At 42.8% G+C, this 21,729-nt stretch overlaps 1 protein-coding gene across 2 annotated transcripts in view; it reads left to right on the top strand.

The window, feature by feature from the left end:
• The window catches only part of LOC124594841 (sialin-like), a 424,449-nt gene that overhangs the window by 346,385 nt on the left and 56,335 nt on the right, over positions 1-21,729 (top strand). Inside the window, exon 1 of one of the 2 annotated variants that reach the window (XM_047133293.1) lies at positions 4,353-4,801. The exons of the other annotated variant lie outside the window; for it this stretch is intronic. The gene's annotated coding sequence lies outside the window, so the exon portion shown is untranslated. Of the gene's footprint in view, positions 1-4,352; positions 4,802-21,729 lie in introns of those variants that run through there. 2 annotated transcript variants of the gene reach the window in all.

Here is a 21,729-nt window from a genome sequence, read left to right as displayed (position 1 = left end):
CCACACCACCCTTGGTTTCTCAACTCGGCGTTCACGAGAAAAGAAATTGTTACCATTAACAGACTACGAGCAGCTCACATGAATGCTGATAAAACGAGACATCTGGTAAACGTAATACGCCCTCCAGGCTATGATTCCTGTCTCTTTGTTGAGGACATTGTGCATAAACTAATAGATTGTGGTAAATACAATCGTCCAAAGAACAATTACTGTGTACAATATTTTTAAAATTCAAGGTTATTGTTCTCTTAGAGTGCTTCTTAGTTCCATGGATAGATCCATTATCAGATGTATTTGCCATTTCATCTGTCTTACTAAAATGGAACTTTAAAATGTGAGAACCTGTTTTATGTATATGAGTGCATTTCATGTTAAAAATTTGTGCCTTTTATTTTAAGAGTGTAGTCATACTAATGTGCTTCGTAGGCTAATTATCTCGCAAAGTTGTTTTATATTTTTTTAACAAGACATTCCAATGTCTTGTTTGTGTCTGGTGAAATGGTCAGTCAAATGTCCTGTTTGTATCTGGTGAAATGCACTTTGCCTGAAACAAACTGAGTAAAAGAAGGAAGAAAATGAAGCTACAAGACACAGCGGCAGTTGCTTCGTCTCACATCAATATTACTCATTTCACTGTCCCAGCATTTCAGACCCAATATTAACCTGAACATCTTCCGTTCTCCTTTCCTGACAGTGTCTTGCAATACAATTTGAAAAGGAAGGAAGGAATTTCGTCATTAGAGACGAAGATAAGTGCAGCTACAGCCAGCCGCTGTGGCCGAGCGGTTCTAGACGTTTCAGTCCGGAACCGCGCTGCTGCTACGGTCGTAGGTTCGAATCCTGCCCTGGACATTGATGTGTGTGATGTCCTTAGGTTAGTTAGGTTTAAGCAGTTCTAAGTTTTGGGGACTGATGACCTCCGATGTAGTGCTTCGAGCCATTTGAACCATTTCTTTGCAGCTACAATAATAAGAAATAGAATAAGGATGAGGAGGGAAATCTACATCTCCTTATCCCAGCATTTTATTTTATCTATCTTATGAGGCCACGGGAAAACTAAATTAGGCAGAACTTACGGAGATGAGAACACCAATCCTCCCGAATGAGACTCCCAATTTGCTAAACCCTGCACCATCACACTTGGTGAAAGTTGACATGGCGGCATGTGTGCTTCTTTTCTGTCATATGAACAGAGTTATATAGCTACCGCAAGCTATAGTAGACTAGCATAATTAAGCATAGACTACCATAGTTTTCCTAGTAGACTCGGACAGTTACGATTCGTTCCGCATTACGTGTACGTCAGGTGTGTTGCATAAGCGTCGGGCGTTACCACAGTCCGATCGCTTTATTTACTTATGCGATGAGTGTCATCTTAGATTATCCTAAAAACCAGAAGGGTTTAATCGTCCAGAAACTGATTGTCGATATATGAAGGGTCATGTAACCTACGGAACATGAGTACGCTGCTAGCGTTCATCAGCATGCGTCGTCGTTCGGAAGTACGGAAATTATACAATACAAGGACCATCTAAAACAAGACAGAAGTCGCGAGTAAATACTGTGGGTTCAAATGGTTCAAATGGCTCTGAGCACTATGCGACTTAACTGCTGAGATCATGAGTCGCCTAGAACTTAGAACTAATTAAACCTAACTAACCTAAGGACATCACACACATCCATGCCCGAGGCAGGATTCGAACCTGCGACCGGAGCGGTCGCTCGGCTCCAGACTGTAGCGTCTAGAACCGCACGGCCACTCCAGCCGGCTAAACACTGTGGGACCATATATCGTAATGCAACGCTAATCATCTACGAGATAACCTTCAGACGTGTGGACTCTGTCCACGATCTATCAAATGTGTGGTGCAGGAACCATTACAGAGATCGGGAAAAATTTCGACGGCCACTTCTGAGTTAACTAATGAAATGCCGATGCTTACTATGTGAGTGACCTCACCTGGTGTCCGCCCCGGTAGCTGAGTGGTCAGCGTGACAGACTGTCAATCCTAAGGGCCCGGGTTCGATTCCCGGCTGGGTCGGAAATTTTCTCCGCACAGGGACTGGGTGTTGTGTTGTCCTAATCATCATCATTTCATCCCCATCGACGCGCAGGTCGCCGAAGTGGCGTCAAATCGAAAGACCTGCACCAGGCGAACGGTCTACCCGACGGGAGGCCCTAGCCACACGACATTTCCATTTACCTCACCTGGTGAGCGATCTAGTCTCTCGAGCGCCACATCATCAGTGTCATTGGGCGCTTCAACAACAATTGAGGACCATTTTAATAAAACGCAACAAAAGCCGTCTACAAAACTTTATAGGAGAGTACATTTTTAGTCTCGTTGATTCAAAAAAATTCAAAAAATAAAATACTAGTTATTCATGTAGATAGGAATTGATAAAGGAATAACTGGAGTTCATCACTAAGAGTCTCTCTCTATACCTTCGTCACAGACACAAACTAGATATCCATGAGGTACAGCGTTTCATAAACACTGCACCAAAAGACAGTGATTATCTATTTTTTGTAGCTCAGATAAAGTTCCGCAGAGAAAGAGCCAGTTTCAAATGATGTCATGTCTGCTCCCATTTTAATCCCGCTTTTCCGTGTACCACTCCTGGTAATTGATTCAAGAAAGCTATTATCTAACAGCGCTGCGTTTTTGAGACATTAACACATTCCAAGAAATGCCTGTGTCCGAAAGGAAAATACACATGAAAACAGTTCTCCCTTTATTGCGGCATCTTCAGCGTGGAAAATTTTGAGCAGTAAACAGTGACTTTTTCAAGAAGTGTCTGGAGTGAAAAGAATTTTATTTTGAGCGTTAGCTTTATATCATGAGATTATATAATTCCATTTAGCCAAGTAGCACTTAATTTTAGGGTCTATTAGCGTATCCCACAAATCGAATCGCTCTTCAGTCTCAGAATAATATATAATCAGTGCGTAAGCTTATTTCAGTCAAATTCTACGAAGGACTAGAATGAAATCGTTTTAGAGAGCTAGGCACAAATTTCGTTTCCTATAGAACGAATTGAGCGGTTTCCCTCGTAACTTAACGGTACTTATCTTCTTCTTTTTCTTCTTCTTCTCATTCTCGTCTGCATATTGTTCGGCACGGGATTAAGATTTTAGTTTCTTCCGGTTTCATGATTCACTTCATTACGATCGGTGTCTGCTTTGCAGTTCTTTTACAATTGGGTCGAATTGTTAGTATCTGAGACATTCTTCTTTCCTCTGATTGTTTTCATCTGGTTTGCCGACATCTAGTTTAGTGCTGATTTCACGCTTAGTTCGTCCCTTTTCCGTTATTTGCGATGTGATCAAGGAGTCTACATATTTGATGTTCCGAACAAAATTTGTTCTTGCTGTCTAACTTAAGTTTCCTTTGGCTTTCTGACTGAGACGTGTATGAGAACCATGCAACATTGTAGGGCCAGCCACTACCTTACAAAGTCTAAGTTAATTTACTTTTGATGTGTGCCCAAATACAATTTTATTTTTGTTTCCGAAATAGTTTGGAAACTGCTAATTTTTATTTTTATTTTTAACTTATATCACATGTCGAATGTTTTGTGATCTGAATCTTGCACATACGCGTAATTATGTATGAAAATTTTAGATTTTATTCTACCTTTGCCTCAGATCTTTAAATGTAAGAACGCTATGCTGTTCTCATTTTTGGGTGGTAAACATTAGAGTTGATGGAGTCAAAAACTAAGGCAATTTGACATCGAAAGCTGCGCTCCGTCGTCTTCAAACGCATGCGCCAACTGCGATTTGCTCAATGGAGAAGAACGTGACCGCCCCCGTTGCCAGAGACGGTGGTCAGGTCAAGGACGTCTGGAAATGCGGGCGTACGTCAGTGTCTGAATTAACGCCTCGTCGCTGCTCTTTTATAATCTACTTTCCATTTAACATTAGGCCTTAACAATGGATAAATTCTTTTGAATTGTGAATAAAATTAAGTAATGAACGATATCCTAAGTATGTAGAAGACAAGTTAAACACGTGGATGTCGGGATTTCTTGATAAGAAAGGAACAACACAACAATAGAGATGTTAGTGAAAAAAACATTTTAATCTGCAGCTTACAGCTCGGTTATTTGAGAAAGTAGACTCTCCCAGAAAGTAGCCGAAAGTCATCAATGAGTAGTACCGTGACCCACCACAGTGCGTCGCCAAAGGTTCGCTGACGTCAGCCACGAGTATTCTGAGTACAGGGCGCATGCGCGCCAACTCGCTCAATCGCACGCTCGAGCCGCCTCTGCCGCCGTCTGACGTCACGTCCGCCACGATAAGCGCCGATTGCCGAAAGCGGAATGTTGAACAACTCGGCTCCCGGGACAGTAGCGCGCAAAGCGCCCGTAACGGACAGTGAGAATCGGCAAAAATTTGTCCGCACAGTAGTAGGTATTAATCGTTGCCCATTCTCTGCTAAAAGGTGTGATGTTCGATATCTGGCTGTGCGAAGCCGGCAGGTGTGTCGTCCAACACGCTCTGACACCCCAAACCAAGATGGTTCGTACACCCGGCAGCCGAAATGCACAGCGGCTTGCGGCAGTTGCTCAGACGGGCTGTGCGGCGGAAGGACAACGAGGAGTCGATATCGTATCGGTGGCACAGTGACGAAAACCCACGTTCGATCGGTATAAGTTTCTCCTTTGTCGATACTTTAATAATTACGGAACTCGTGGCATATTTAACATCGGGTCTCGCAGTACCACAAACATTTGCGGCAATTGGTTCATCACTGTGCCTACTGCTCTCGAGTCTTTGCAGTCAGTGGCATCAGCGGTAAGTTTTTACCAGACGAATTTTTTCACCCTTTGATGCATATTTATGTTGTGGCTTCTGTCGGTTACATCACACGTTAAACATATTCGAACATATCAGTGCAGCAAGAGACGCAGCGGAGACCCACATACGGATGCTCCTCTATCGTGGAAGTCCTGCTTGTTGCTTATGCGTAATGTGGGCATGACAAATGACCGTCCGACCAAGCGAAAGCGGTCGTAGTTCCCCGTAAAGTGTACACTTACGAAGGCTAGGGAGTTGCCAGCTTCACTGGTCTGGGGGTTCGAATCTCACATCGGACATAAGGTTGATTTTTAAAATACTGTCAGCGGGTGAGTCCAGCAAACATATGCGAATACAATTCGTAGCTATCAGTGTCATTGAACGTCTTGTGCTGTGTCATATGAATACACAATAGTAATAATTCAATAGGTGCGGTGGACGCATTCAAAGATTTGTTACTTAAAGGCAGCAAAGTAGTCATAAGTAAATTTTTAAAAATCTATTGCAATAACACACACAGGCGAGACACGTTGTACGGTTGTTTTATACAAATAAAAGGCTGTAAATGCCTTTCCATAATGTTCTGTATTGTGGTGTTATAACTTCATAAACAGCCTATCCATAACTCCTTGGCGGCTGATTTCATTTTCTATCACTTAATAGATATGTCTCTGTGTTTACTGTTGCTGATATATAAAAACCAGTTTGTCATGGTAATAGGATACTCGCGCAGCTTCCTCGGCCTGCACACTATCATTATCAAGAGTGCCTTGTTTCTTTTTCTGTTCTTCCTTTTTTATGTTGTTGCTTCACCACCTGTTAAGGTGAGTTGCAATCTTTAAGCGACCACAGGCATCAAATGACAGTTTGCTGCACGGGCTGTGGTACTTTATTCCCAGCACGATAACGCGTAACTTCACAGTAAGACTAGAAGTGAGTTCCGTATTTCGTTCCAGGATTCAACATATTACACTTTCTCCCATGTGGACATGAAACAGCCATGCGTGGCGTCACAGTAGAAAGTGTTTGCCTTAATAGCAAAAAGACAAAGTTTCTTATCTTACTATCAACCATATGCTAATGCAATGGCATGTCACATATATTAACAACTAACATTAAATGGTGATCGTCGCCATAACGGGATCATTTTTTACCTCTCCTCCACTGTGTTAAGCTCAGGTACTTTTACGTCAATCGAGGAGACGTCTAAACATAACACAAACAGAAATTTAAAAAGCAAGTAGCTAGTCAAGCAGAAAGTCAATTTAAATCTTGCAGTCCTACGTAAGTTTCATTACATTTTTTGTTTTTGTCTTTCATACTTCCTCCTAATGCTGTAGTGGATAAATGAAATATACCGCTGTTGATATTACTAGTACTATAACTTTAATGTGGACGAATTGCCTTTATTCTCTACTTCTCTATTGCTGGTGGTATTACCAATGTACTTCACTACGATGCAATGATCTGGCCTGGACGATATCCACAGACGCGTACGTATTGTTCAGAATTCCAGCCATAGGTCAGCACTGCACAGCCTCTTAGAGAAGAGACTGCAGCAGAGAAAGTCACTGCGGTCTATCGAGCGCTGCCTAGTGAGCCCACCAAAGTATATACAGGGCAATGACCTCACCAGCGTGTTTCAGGTCAGCCAACACGACACATTATCGAGGAGAAATTTCAGACTCTTATCGCACTCCCGTCACACCGATTTTCGGAAAAACCTATTTGTGTAGAATATGTAAAATTGCAGATAACTAAACCCAGACCAGAATTTGTCAGTTGTTTTAATCAATGTGGCAGCGTCTAAATGACAGGGAAATTTAAATAGAAGTACCCCTAGTTTCAAGAAAGCAATTCCTGTTTACCGGCATTTTTTTTAAACCTATTCGCACATACTGTGAAAATCTGTGTTGGAATGAAACTTTGCAATAGCGTGTATGCAGCAAAGAAAATCCCTCACAGATTAAGAGCATGTCCCGAACTGGGATCTGATCTTCGGCCATGGTCATTTGCCGGCAGTGCTTCTATAGACTGGACTGTTGAGGCTGTAAGCTCTGGGCTGATGATGCATGCTCGAATAACTCTGACTGTAAAACATTGGCCGCGAAAGGCAGACCGATTCTTGGTCAGGCAAACGGCTTTAATCTGCTAAGAGGTTTCGTACTCTACTTGCGGATTAATTTATTGGCGTGAGCTTTCCTAGATATTTCAAGAGGAGAGAAACCGCAACAGGGAGAATGGGTGGGGGCCGTATGGTATCTTACTGCTATTGCATACGGCGCCTGATCACATTTCATAAACATGGTCAATACAGTCATTTGAAGTTACTTTGCACAGATGAGTCCCATCAAATAATCTAGACATTACTGTGCGACTGGCTCTGGAACATTTTGTAGCAGTCAAAACCGCTTCCTGGGATTCAAAACGAAATTACCAATTATCTGTGCAAGACAGGTCAAAGTAACTTCAAATGACTGTATTGACCATGTTTATGAAATGTGATCAGGCGCCGTATGCAATAGCAGTAAGATACCATACGGCCCCCACCCATTCTCCCTGTTGCGGTTTCTCTCCTCTTGAAATATCTAGGAAAGCTCACGACAATAAATTAATCCGCAAGTACTATGCTTTCATTTCCAGATGAGGTTGTGGCATTGTTTCAATTTGCAGCACCGAGCGAAGTGGCGCAGTGGTTAGCACACTGGACTCGCATTCGGGAGGACGACGGTGTAATCCCGCGTCCGGCAATCCTGATTTAGGTTTTCCGTGCTTTTCCTAAATCACTGCAGGCAAATGCCGGGATGGTTCCTTTGAAAGGGCACGGCCGTCTTCCTTCCCCTAATCCTATGACACCGATGACCTCGCTGTTTGGTCTCTTCCCCCAAACAATCCAATCCAATCCAATCCAATTTGCAGCAATAAATACATGCACCATTCTCTTACCCAGACGGTGATGGAATGAGTAAAGGATCATAAATGATGTGCAGCTTTGTACCCTACTCCAAATGTTAATGGCCGGTCGGAAACTGATTGTGAGATGTAATTAAAGTACCAATTCCAAACGAGTTTGAAATAGATTGTCATTGATAAGGGGTGACATTAGTCTCTGGTCCCTGGCGGTTAGCATCTTTTCACGACCACTGTTCTCGCGCCGTGGAACCATTCCTGATATGCACACTGATACACCAACAAATCTGGAAACTCCACACACGGTGTGGTAATGGCACGTCCAAACATCGAAACTAGAATGAAAATTTCGTTCTGCAACGGAGTGTGCACTGATATGAAACTTCTTGGCAAATTAAAATTGTGTGCCGGACTGAGAATCGAACTCGGGACTTCTGCCTTTCGTGGCAAAGTGCTATCCAGGCACGACTGACGACCCGTCCGCACAGCTTTACTTCCGCCAGTACCTCATCGCCTACTTTGAAAACTTCATAGAAGCTCTCCTGCGAAACATGCTGGACAAGCACTTCTGGAAGAAAGGATATTAGGGAGACAAGGCTTAGCCACAGCATGGGAGATGTTTCCAGAATGAAATTTCCACTCCGCTAAAGCCACGTCTCCGCCGTACCCTTTCTTCCAGCAGTGTAGTCGTGCAAGTTTCGTAGAATTTCCATGAAATTTTCGAAGCTAGGAGATAAGATACCGGCGAAAGTGGAGCTGTGAGAACAGATCGTGAGTCGTTCTTGGGTAACTCAGTGAGTAGAGCACTTGCCCGCGAAAGGCAAAGGTCCCGAGTTTGAGTCTCGGTCCGGCACACAGGTTTACTGTGCATGAAAGTTTCACCATAGCTCCTTTGTGACTTTCAGCCACGTTTCCACTTCGACCCGTCTTACTAAACACACCATATTGTTCAAAAATTGTTGTGTGGTGTATAGGGAGCAGTCAAGAAGATGTCACTTCAGAACGAATTTCAGAAGTGATTTCAGTTTTTGGTTTGCATTTGAATTTTACTATATATTAAATTTTTTACATCATTTGGTTGGTGATCAAAGCTTTTCATGGATAAATACTTCGCTCCTTTCTGTGCCACACGACTTGGGTTCCCGGACTGGGTCCCTACAGCGTCTACCACCGGTATCCAATCGGAACTTCTCAGAAAACACGTTTTTTTCCTGACAGCACATCCCCATTGCAGTCTGATGTTTCTGATTCCTGGACGACAGAAGCCGACGATGTGCTCTTTGCGGTATGGCTAAACTTGATTCATGCTATCCAGAGACATCCTTTCCACCACTTCAACCCCCGTTAAACTAAAAATGGTTCAAATGGCTCTGAGCACTATGGGACTTTACTACTGTGGTAATCAGTCCCCTAGAACTTAGAACTACTTAAACCTAACTAACCTAAGGACATCACACACATCCATGCCCGAGGCAGGATTCGAACCTGCGACCGTAGCAGTCGCGCGGTTCCGGACTGCGCCGTCGAACTGATTTGGAAAATATTTCCATAATGTTCTCAAATTACCACAGATATTGTCAGCGGGAGGAGAAAATTACGTTACAAAACTTCCCCCTCGCTCCCTCTTTTTCTCCCTCGTCCTTCTCTCTGTATATATAATCTCTCTCTCTCTCTCTCTCTCTCTCTCTCTCTCTCACACACACACACACACACACACATTGTGTGAGGGAAAGCCAAAATTCAGTAACCTCCACACATCGTCATAGTGGTTTTTAGTAGCATTATCTTTCCTATCCTAGCTGTAATCTTCCATTGTGGATTACTGTCCATTCGCCACGAGTCTGTGAAAATCAATATTGGGAATTGCTGATAGTCTGGAACTCTCGAAAGAGTGTCAACATTGTTTGCAGAAAATGTTTGCAAGTAAAATGATTCGAGTCGTTTCTTTTTTTTCCTTCTCCACGCTCGCAGACAAATGACTGGGCACACGAAACGAAAATGTTTATCTTTCCCGTAACCTTGCGCAACGAACCGCAATGCCTTACAGTGTATCCTGTTGCCCTTGGGTCGATTTATTTTCCTAGTGTCGAGTGAGGCAACCCAGCCCAATGTACCCGGGCACGCCACACTGCGTCCGCAATTCCCATGCACCCCATTCGAATTATTGAGCGGTTCCATAGTGTGAGACGTTGCTGTTACTTCCATCCACACTTGACAAGCACTCTCAGCTACATTTATCCTGTAATGTGTTACACAGTATAGGAAAAATTACGTCGATATTTGAATTTCTTGTTCCCAGACGATTTGAGTTTTTTTTATTACTTTGTGGAGTGGTAAGACACTGGACTCACATTCGGGAAAACAGCGGTTCAGATGCCCGGTCCTGCCATCCATATTTAGGTTTTCCGTGACTTCCTTAAGTCGCTTAAGGCCGGAATGCTTTCATTGGAAGGGGACAGCCGATTTCCGTCCCCATCTTTAATGACACCAACGTCAACAGGATGATAAACCGTACTCATCCTTCTTTCTCGCCCACCGACAGCTGTTTCCTGAAGTGGGTCTGCCATTGCATGCTTTTCTTCCCATCACTGCAGGCTCTCCCATTTAAAATCGGGTATCACAGTTTAGGAGAGTTGATTCGTCCAGTCCTTGCATTGATGTGTAATCACACGCCTATTTAGCAAAGTAAAATGTATAGCGCATTACTGTTCTTAGTATGTGCACGAAGTTTCATTAATTTCAAATCTTCGCCTTGGCTTGTTTATGGTAAGACCAGAGCAGGCCACTGTTCGGAAAATCTGAAGTTGGGCTGACGGGGGGCAAACACTCGGCGGAACCACCAGTTTTTAATCTGGCAGCCTCAGGACAAGAGATCCAGCTTAGGCCAAAACTCTGTACAATCTGAAAATTATTAACGAGAGATTACGTACGTGGTCTACGCAGAAATTGGTGGACGTTAGTGATATCGCTGACCACTGTATAGAAAACGCGACGGACCAGGATTGTTTGCACTGTCACATAGAAGCGATCACTTCTATAGCGTTAAACGTTACGGCGAAGAAGAAAGAAAAGCAGACATAAAAATGCTGCTCGTTAAGACAAAATGCTGCTCGCAGAACGTACGTTCTGTACTGAAATACCGCAGAAGCCTGTATCAGATCGACACACGAGCAGTTAATTAAAGGTATCTGTTTTACCTGAGATGGAGTGCCCCCGTCGCCACGACGATGGAATGGTTTGATGCGCCACCTCACACCTTGCGACCATTTGCTGGTCATCGGCGTGACAGTCAAGCGCAGAATGGGCAAGACGCCCACGCACGAAAGAGATACTCTAGGCCTAGTTACAGACAGACTCGACCTTTACTAGTGTGTCACCAATGAGAGGCGTATCAGCGAGCAAGGTGCTATTACAAGAATAATGACCACGAAGGGCAAAAGGCGTCAAAAAAGATAGAATATTTGTTTTGGATGGGAGGGACAGTCACAAATGTAAAGGACTAAATGTGCAGATTTAGTTCACATCTGACAAATGTAGAACAGTTGTGGTTAAAGCTGAAAGACGATATCAACCGTGAGCTAGATAAGTACGTTCCAAGTTAAGTGATAAGCCTGCCAAAACCCGCCCTGGTTTCAATGGGACCATTCGTGGCTGCGGCTCATAATCCACATGTCACCTCCAGAGGAACAGCGTGTTGTGAGCGTCCGTGGTATAAATCAGCCCATAGTTGCTCGCATTTTGCTCGCAAGCGGCTTCTGTCCATGTCACGTCACTTCACCAGTGAGTAAACCAGCGAGATTGCAAAAGACAAATGAATCCTGTCGCTCGGTTCTGATGCGACATAATAACAGTACGCTCTGACAGTAGGTTCTTTCGTCAAATAATTCTTTTCGCCAATAAAACTACCTTTACAAACCACGGGAACGCTGAGTGTAATAAATAATGGGCTGAGAATCCGTCTTGGCTGAGGCAGATTGAATATCAGAGGCAGTGGAACGTGTACGTGTGATGCGGGATTATTGGAGACTGCTTTATTGACCCTTGCTTCATTAAATGAGTGAAAGACACGCACAGGTTCTTGATGAAGTGCTACCAGCTCCCCTAGAGGAAATATCACTTGAAATACGTGGGTGCACATGATACCAGCACGATGGGTGCTCGGCACATTACTCACTTGCAGCTAACGGCTCCACGCCTTCAGGCATTATCAGTAGGTGCAACTGCATTTTCTTTTAGGTAAACTCACTACGCACAAGTTTCAATGATCCAAGAGGATTTAAAACACCGCATTATTGCAGCATGCGCAGTGATATTGAAGGAATCCCCTTAGTCTGTCTAGAAGCCCTTGAAACAGCGACTGCAAACGTCTATTGCAGTAGTCGGCGGGCATTTCAGACTCTTGATGACATAAACTGAATCGTAAGGACATGTTTATGACCACATTCTTTTGCGATTACCGTTAATGATCTAATTTTGCAATGTGTTTATCGTGTCATTAAATTTATGACGCAAAATTATTATTTAACAATTTTCATAGTTAAATTCCCAGTTTTAGAAATCCATGTAATTTTTACGTGCACCTTTCTTTCAAGATTCTGTCAGAAACAAGAGCAGAATCGTTACTGTAGCTAATTGGTGAACCATTCTTAGATGCCACGTCCTCTACCTTCGGTTGGTGTGTCCGTGCAGCCACGTGTAGCCAAGTCTATTTTAAATTGAATTTTTCTCCACTTTTGAATAGTTTTGCAAGAAGAATGCTTCAGCTGCTTCAAGGTGGAGCACCCCATCAGCCTGACGTGACAGTTCCATATAACACGAACTTCCGCGTAAAACGACAATCCGTTTCATGTTCAAAGCAGACCAGCGGAAATGCTCCTGTAGGAGCAAAAAAAAAAAAAAACGCATATGCTCCTCTTTATTAAAAGACTGACTGAAAATCGGGGTACCAGCTGCCCCATTCTACCATCCTCAGCATCCTTAAAAATTTTCGCAAAAATAGTGGCATGCAAACATACTCGCGCTCTTTTTAACACTTCTCGCTCCCACAAGCCTTAACTGTAACTCGCTCACAACCACTAGTCCATCGCTGTCAGTCTCTCAGGCCCATCCATACCCAACTGCCCATTCTCACTCTTTCATTCTGTTCAAATAATTGTCATTCTCTCTTTTTGACTCTCCAACTGCCACTGTTACTTGCCTCAAAAGCACAGTCGGCTTCGTTGTGCCGTGTTACTACTTTCTCCTCTCACCATCTTTCTCTTCCTCGTTGTCATTGTCATAGACTCTCATTATCACTGGCTCTCACCCACTTCAAGTTTTTCCTTCTCTTTATTCCTCTCCATCTGGTACTGTCTTCTTCACTCTTTTCCTACCACTGTTCTCTCACTGTCTTCTCTGTTCCACTCACACTATCGCCCTCTCTTTCTCTCACACTCCGATGGTCTCCTTCGCTCTTTCTACAGCACAACCACTGTCTACTACTCCCAGTATTTATTATTTCTCCATCTATTTCCCACTGCCACTGTCTCATTTCGTCTCAGCATAAAAAGTGCGAATACGTTCACATGTCAACATCCTCGCGAAAATTTTTAAAGGTCTGAGGAAAATGAAATATCGCAGCTGGTAGCCCACTTCTCAGCCAGTCTTTGGGAGCCTATTCGCCTTTTTTGTGCTCTGGCTAGCATTTTTACGATGTTTCCCTTCTTTACCGTGCTCCAGAAGGGCGCGTCACTCATTTGAAAAGAACTTGATGGGCCTGTACAATTTGGATAGTTTACTTACGTGAAACTGAAACAACGCAAAACTAATTTTACACCTCAGACCAGATTAAACAGACACAGAAGTTTTGCATATGCTTCAATACTACATCGTGGAACTCCCTGAAACCTTCTGATAACGGAGACGCTTTACATCAAATTTCTCCGTGCTACGTCACTTTATAAATTTTTTGCGTCACACCGCATTTTACGTGCAAAAGTAGATTAACTTTGAATCTCTGTATCTCCGAAAAAGATATATGTAGAAAATTTTCAAGGTTGCTCGACACTAGAATATATCGTAAAAATTATAACCACTTGCTGTGCATAGCCTTCTTGGAATCCGCGACTGCCGGCCGGAGTGGCCGAGCGGTTCTAGGCGCTTCAGTCTGGAACCGCGCGATCGCTACGGTCGCAGGTTCGAATCCTGCCTCGGGCGTGGATGTGTGTGATGTCCTTTGGTTAGTTAGGTTTAAGTAGTTCTAAGTTCTAGGGGACTGATGACCTCAGATGTTAAGTCCCATATGCTCAGAGCCATTTTTTTGAATCCGCGACTGGGGTTTGGTCCGCCGCTGATGGCGAAAATGTGATGAAAATGCTTTCCTTGAGGTTTCCTCATGAACCGCCCATGTTTACGCAAATGCATTCATTCGTTCATTCCTTCACAGGTGTACCCGTCAGTTTAATTAAATCGCGGGTACACCCGTCATGAATCAATCTGTTTAAATTTCCGTGCATATTTTTGTGTGTACGAGTAGGGTAACTTTGAACCTCTGTATCTGGGAAATGGATAAAGATGTCAAGAAAATTTTCAAGCTAGTTCGATACCGGAATGTACTGTTAAAGTTTCAGCCATTTGCTGTACGTAGCCATTGGAATCCTCGGGCGGAGTTTGATCCGCTGGTGACAGCGAAAATACGTTCTTAAGCACGACGTTTTGGAACAGAATGGTGAGCATGCTGTCGCATGCACACCGATAAATCCTAAGTTCTCAGTATTGTACTTTGTCCGAAACCACAAACCAGATTTGTAAGAGTGAAACTCCTTATAATTCGTCTCTTTTAGAAATACAATAATAGCAGCAGAAAATACTATAGTTCCATTTGAAAAAGCGAAGTGAATACCGATATCTCTATAATTACTGTAACTGTGACATGTATGCATCTCTGAAGGACATTGTATTGTGAAGATACGGACATCGTATAAACACAAACATTGCAACTATCAAAGAAACTGCATTTACCTGACGAAATGTGTCTCAGAGGCTCAGAGCAGTTATTCTCTATCTCAGGCATGTAGCAGCGCTTATTGGTTGGTTAGTTTTTGGCGGAGACCAGACAGCGAGGTCATCGGTCTCATCGGATTAGGGAAAGACGGGGAAGCAAGTCGGCCGTGCCCTTTGAAAGGAACCATCCCGGCATTTGCCTGGAGTGATTTAGGGAAATCACGGAAAACCTAAATCAGGATGGCCGGACGCGGGATTGAACCGTCGTCCTCCCGAATGCGAGTCCAGTGTCTAACCACTGCGCCACCTCGCTCGGTCCAGCGCTTATTGTTAGAGTGCTCTGTTTGCAGTGGAATCAGCAACAACAAGATAGGACTGGCAGTGAATGGAAGATTGTGCTCTCCATAGATAGTGATTCAGCTTGGATAGTGACTTACTTTTACTGGAATAAAAGTGCTAGTTTACGCAGCCATTGGAACGTCGTGGAAAGTACCTGTGATGCTCTCGTGTGGAGAGGAAGTATATGCACACAAAAGATGGCGTCGTGATCTTTCCGACGTGGACCACGCGACCCGTGATGTCATCATGATTCGAACATAAATATTTTAGCAGTGGATTATTCGACGGTTTTAGTAATAAGAACATCCCTTGACTTTTTATTCAGGCTTAGAACTAGATATGCTATAGTACGTGGGCATGTTTGAATGTGTTTTTTATTTTTATTATATTTTACCTTTCTTCTTTCTTTCTACATAACTGCAGAAAATGAGTAAAATATTTATCTTAATTAATAACTTTTAATTTATCACTCAATTTTTTTAAAGAAAGCCGGAAATTGTAAATATCTTCTCTATATTTTTGTGTTTTTTTCTTGTTTTGTAGAGAGAGGCCAATGGAATCTTTTCTTTAAATTTCATATGTAGCATTTATTGATTCCTCCTTCTGCTTATTTATCAGTAAGTATACATTCGGATATTTTTGATGTATTGAGGAGTTTTCTTTCCTAACAGTAAACCCCCAATCCCGATTCCCTGGGGAATCGAACTCCGGTATATACAACAGCTGCGACATCTGATTGCATTGCGAATGAGTTCATATGTTGAATATTTGCATGTAAACGAGAAAAAGTTCAGGAACGGTCAGAAATTATTATCAATTTTGTTGAAAATCGCCAAGTGCTCTCACTGTCAAAGACTCAGTATAGTTCGGGTAATTTGCGCTCGCAATATGGTGACCGTCCACTGGCTTAGCGGTTTAGTAATACAGGGTGCACATAAAGTCCGGGAACACTTTTCAATTATTTATTGCACACGAACTGAACATTGTACAGATGTCATACAAATTGCATTGTAAAGAGAAACTCTGAAAGTTCTTTTTTACAAACATACAATATGCGAACCATGAGTGACCCGGCAGACGTCAATACGGTAATCGAATTATTGCCATACCCATCCCAGCATGACATCGTCGACTGTGGCAGTCGCTTCCCGTATTCTCTCCCGGGGCTCTGCTACATCACGAGGTAGAGGCGATACGTACACCAGATCTTTAATGTATCCCCACAGAAAAAAGTCACACGGAGTGATATCTGGTGATCTGGGAGGCCATTTCATGAAACAGCTGTCCCCTTCTTTAGCACGGCCGATCCATCGATGCGGCAGTTCCGTCTTCAGGTACCCACAAACTTCACGATGAAAATGGGTTGGAGCCCCATCCTGCTGAAAGACGAACGGAGAGTCCGATTGCATTTGAGGCATCAGCCATTGCTGCAACATGCCCAAGTAGGAATATCCAGTGACAGTGCTCTCGGCGAAGAAGAATGACCCGTACAGTTTTCAACGTGACAAGGCACAAAAAACATTTACCTTTGGGGAATCACGCTCAAATGGATCAAATGGCTCTGAGCACTATGGGACTCGACTTCTGAGGTCATCAGTCCCCTAGAACTTAGAACTACTTAAACCTAACTAACCTAAGGACATCACACGCATCCATGCCCAAGGCAGGATTCGAACCTGCGACCGTAGCGGTCGCGCGGTTCCAGACTGAAGCGCCTAGAATCACGCTCAAATTCAATGCATTCGTGTGGATGCTTTGTACCCCAGATTCGGCAATTATTCCTGTTCACTTTCCCATTAGTGTGGAAAGTGGCTCTTCGACGCTAAAAATTAAGCGATCAACAATGCCATCCCCATCCTCATTCAATTGTTGCAACTGCAAACAAAACTCAAAACGCTTGTCTTTGTCGTTGTCATTGAGCTTCTGCCGCAGGTCTTTCCACACTGTCATTGGAGCCATTTTGAGTTCACGGGATGCACGACGCACCGATTTCTTCAGTCTCATGAAGTCCCTCCTGCGCGCTCCACATTCATTTCACTTACACTGGGACGTCCGCTTCTCTTTGCCGGGCACAAGCAAGCCGTCGTAACGAATTGTTGTGTGCCGGTGGTAAATGGCCTTCCTTGTTGGTGGCTTCTTACCGTACTTGCTTCTACACATCCGTTAAACAGCTGTAGCACACAGAAAGCTCGCTTCGCACCTGAACTCGCCATGTTTGCGACTATTGCTGACTATCGGCAAATTACCAAATTACGCTGTGGCGGTATACATGAAGAAGAAAAAAACTTTCAGGGTTTCTCTTCAAAATGACATATGTATGATATCTGTACAATGCTTGGTTCTTGTGCAATAAATAATTGAAAGTGTTCCCGGACTTTATGTACAACCTGTATATTGGGTTGGTGCATAAGTTCGTAGCGTTTTTCCATAAGTTTCATAAACATAACAGACACTTTAGCCATCTATAATATATTCTGTTTCCCTGTTTACAACTGTCTGGCAACGTTGGGGAACCGTACGATTCCGCGACGGTTGAAATTAGCTGGTTCTGAGGCAAAGAACTGGTCGAGCCATGTTCGGAAATCATTTTCATACGGAAAGGAAATTCCTTGAAGGTTTGTCGATAGAGAGAGAAAAAGATAAAAGTCTGAGGGCGGAAGATCACGTGAATAAGGTGGGTGACGAATGACTTCACAACCCAACACCTGTATAGTGTTTTCGACAGCGTAACAGAATGCGGGCGGGCGTTCTCATGGAGTAGCATCACTTCACACAGTTCGACTATCTGCAAACCGTCTCATTTGTTCACAGTGTTAGCAGTGATGGTTACACCTCAGGGAAGCAATTCGTTGTATACCACACCGTCGCTATTCCACCACATGCATAACATTATCTTTGAGGAAAGCGACTGGGCCCTTTTGAAGAAACCATCCTGGCATTTGCCTTAACCCTTTCAGGGGCAAAATAAAAAATAATAATTTTTAATTTATTGTATTAATTTTCATACAGTGAGACAGAAAAATGTAAAAATTAAATGAAATATACACAAACTGAACACATACAGGGTGGTTTCAAATGGAGCCACTGCCCGCTAAATGTCATCACTTTTGATGATCCAGTAAAAAGCAATTACTTTCTGCAGATAAGCATATGGCTACCTGGCACTGACTACATGTCCATCTGCTTCTGTGGGGTTCTTTCTTTGTGCTGCAGTGCACACAGCGCCTTGAGGTTCCATGTTTTGGCAGATGTTTTGCTTCCGATATACATTTCTCATGGGGAACAAGAGTTTTGAATTTTTTTGCAGGTGGTTCTGACAGTGTACTGGGATGGCTAGGACTATCATTGAAGACATTACTGCCTACCAGGCCTGTGGCAACACGTCTTCAAAAATCCTTTAGCACTTGCTTCGCTGTTGGATTACATAATCGAAACAGAATAAATTCATTTCCAATAGAAATATCAACTATATACCAAAATAATCTTAGCCACCACCTTCGTGATTTCCTGTCTATTGCATAAAAACTGCTCATCATATCTGCCTTACCGACACATCCCATATTTGCATTATATGATTTCACTATTTTTGGGCAAGTTACCTTTGTGATTTTTCCATCCTTTACTTTACGGCTGACTTCTTCAACACATACTGGCGAATCAATTGTAGACAGCAACATGACTAAACATTTGTCTTTCCATTTGATGCAGGCAATGCCATCAGAACGAACTGACCAATCAAACTCTCCTCTATGCAACTCTTTGTCTGTTTTTAGCGTAGGAAGTCCTTTTCTGTGTGACCTAATTGTTCCACAGGCAAAAAGTCCGTCACCTTTTAGCTTCTGTAAAAGTGAGACACTGGTAAAAAAAAATTGTCAAAGTATATGTGGTATCCCTTTCCTTCCAAGCCTTTACACATATCTCTCACAATTCTCTCTCCTAAGGATTTTTCTATTATGCCTTCAACTTTTCCAGTATATATCCGAAAATCACAAATATATACAAGCTTATCAGCTCTGACCCAGATTTTGTATCCCCTCTTGATTGGCTTTTGGGGCATATATTGTTTGAATGCGATTCGTCCTTTGAAATTCACCATGCATTCATCTATAGCTTGCTCCTTACTAGGAACATAGAATTCTTTGAAGTTTATCAGTATCTGATTGATTAGTGGACGGATTTTATTTAATTTTTCATAATTTCTGCTCTCCCTTGAAGGCATAACAGCGCTGTCATTGATGTGAATATGTGTCAAAATCCAGCTGAACCTTTTTACTGACATTAGTGTGGAACTGTACTCATCTCGAAGTTCCTTATGGGATGACCAGCAATCACGATAATAACAAGGTTTCTTGATTCCCATTAGAATGTTTATAGCCAAAAGTACTTTTAGTTCTGCTTTAGAAAGAGGCCTGAAATTGCCATCTTTCTGTGTTGCATACAGGTTAGACTAGAAAACAATGTGTTCTAACATAGTGTCACAAAACAGACACAAAAAAACATTAATGGTTGCATACCTTCACGAGTTTTCCTCGTACACCAGCTTCCTCTGAAAAATTGGCAGCAAAGTTCATTGCACTGACGTCCTTTCTCTGTGAAAAATTAGCAATGGAAAACAGTGGCAAATCGTCATTAGTGCCGAAACTGTCATCATTGTCATTGTCAAAATGGTCCTCACTCTCGCTTTCCGAAATAATTTGAGATAAAACAGGTGTTGTCATTCGCAAATCCAGATCACTGTCTTCAGCTAGCATATCACTTTCACTGTCACTGCTAGTGTCAATCTGTGAGTCGAGATCTGAAGGAATATCTGCGAAAAGGCACTCCAGAATTTCCTCATCCCTTAGTCTGTGAGAATACATCACGTGAAACTGGAGGAAAAAAAAAAAATCGCCACACCTACTAATGCTGCCGTTACAGGAGCAGTGGTTTCAAATGGAACCACCACAACATTCACGGAAATAAATGCATTATTTTGGTTATTATTGCAGTACATATAGTATTAATGTAAACAGAACAGTATTCTGCATTTAATCGATGCATAAACGTTACCTAATACAGAAGAATGCAGTCACAATTTGAGAAGAAAGACGTTCGCGCACAGCGTACAAAAATGGCTATCCAACTCGCCTCACTACTTGCTAATATTTACTGATTTTGAAGCGGTTCCAGTGACAGACGCTAGAGGGCAGCACAAACTATGCTGCTGAATGGTGTCCCCAAATGTAGCCACTGCCCTTTTGCCACAAAATGAGAAAATTGTAGGTGGTTTCAAACGGAACCACTTCCCCTGAAAGGGTTAAGCGACATAGGAAATCACAGAAAAACTAAATCAGAATGGCCTCACGAGGGTTTGAACCTTCGTCCTCCCGAATACGAGTGCAGTATGCTAACCACTTCCCTGCCCCGCTTGGTGCCTATGAACAGCCCTGGTTACCATGTGGAAGAGCCAGCAAACATACCCCTTAGCAGAAAGCGTGCGTGTGGGTAAATCCTCTCTGCCTGTGGGTACGCTGCCTAAAGCAAGATGCCGACGAACCCATCCCTACGATACGAAGTACAGAAAAGTTTAATGAGTGGCAGGTATTGATATAAACCCACGCACAGCTCAGCGCTCCATTTTAAGTAAAAGGTAGTTTTTCACACATCTGGTGCCATATCTCCTGAACTGTGGAACGTACATTGATATAATTTTGCAAGTCCATTCAGTGGTATTGCGTGCACACCGTCTGCAAAATATATTGCGAATAGTGTATGTTGTAAAGAAGTAATCAATTTAAAAAATGATACCTGATACTGAAGTTTTACTGCAAGATCACTATAAATTTAGTAAGTGATAAACTTTTTCCTTCTCTCATCATTTTGTGGGGGGTGTCTGCGGTAAAACGTTTCATAAAGGTTTCGAATTATGTTTAAAGTTTGTTGGATGTCGCTAAATGCACTTATTCTCAAATATTGGATGGATATATCTGGGGTAATGTGCGCATAGTGAGCTACGCTGCCTGAGACATGTACAGTTCATAACTGCAATACTTGTCTTACTGTGTTAAACCTGTAACATAAGATTATACCTTTTAACGAGTAGATTATAACGGCATTTTAAATTTTAAAATTCTGTCGAGTTTTGGTGTTCCTTGGAAGCCGTTAGATAGGCCACCTGCAACTAGGATTTTGCACCATGAACCATGAAGTGTCTTAGTCTGTTAGTAATGTAGATGTGCCACACCAGTAAACATGCAGCGAAACAGTTAGATTTCTTCTCTATCCCGTTAGTTCTCCGTTGATCCCAGTTCTTCTATCTTCTTCCACAGACATTGGTTTTATTGAAAATTGTAACCAGAATGAGATTTTCGAAGGGTACAGATATCGATCCTATACTGGAAGGATCGACTCTACCATGCTACAGTGCAGACACATCGCTGACGGGGATGCCCCATCGTTGTGGGAGGAAGAGACTGTCTCCTGGACATCTTTTGGCGTGGAGTAAGGAAGTCGAGTCTGAGCAGGCCTGAAGGGCTGGTCACAAGAGCTCGTGCTTCTCGCATCGCACGTAAAGGAAAAAAAGATGAATTATTGTTATAACTCAGCAGGGCTGGAGTATGCTTACAGAGAAGATCGCGAATGTACAAAGGTGAAATATTCTGTGAAAAGAATTTTGAAGCTCACATTTAATTTCGTATCCGCGAGAGGCGTTATGT

The sequence above is a fragment of the Schistocerca americana genome, chromosome 2, assembly GCF_021461395.2.
Source record: "Schistocerca americana isolate TAMUIC-IGC-003095 chromosome 2, iqSchAmer2.1, whole genome shotgun sequence".
In the NCBI taxonomy this organism is placed as follows: Eukaryota; Metazoa; Arthropoda; class Insecta; order Orthoptera; family Acrididae; genus Schistocerca; species Schistocerca americana.
Note: the sequence above shows the minus strand (reverse complement) of the source record. Positions and strands in the feature narration are given on the sequence as shown.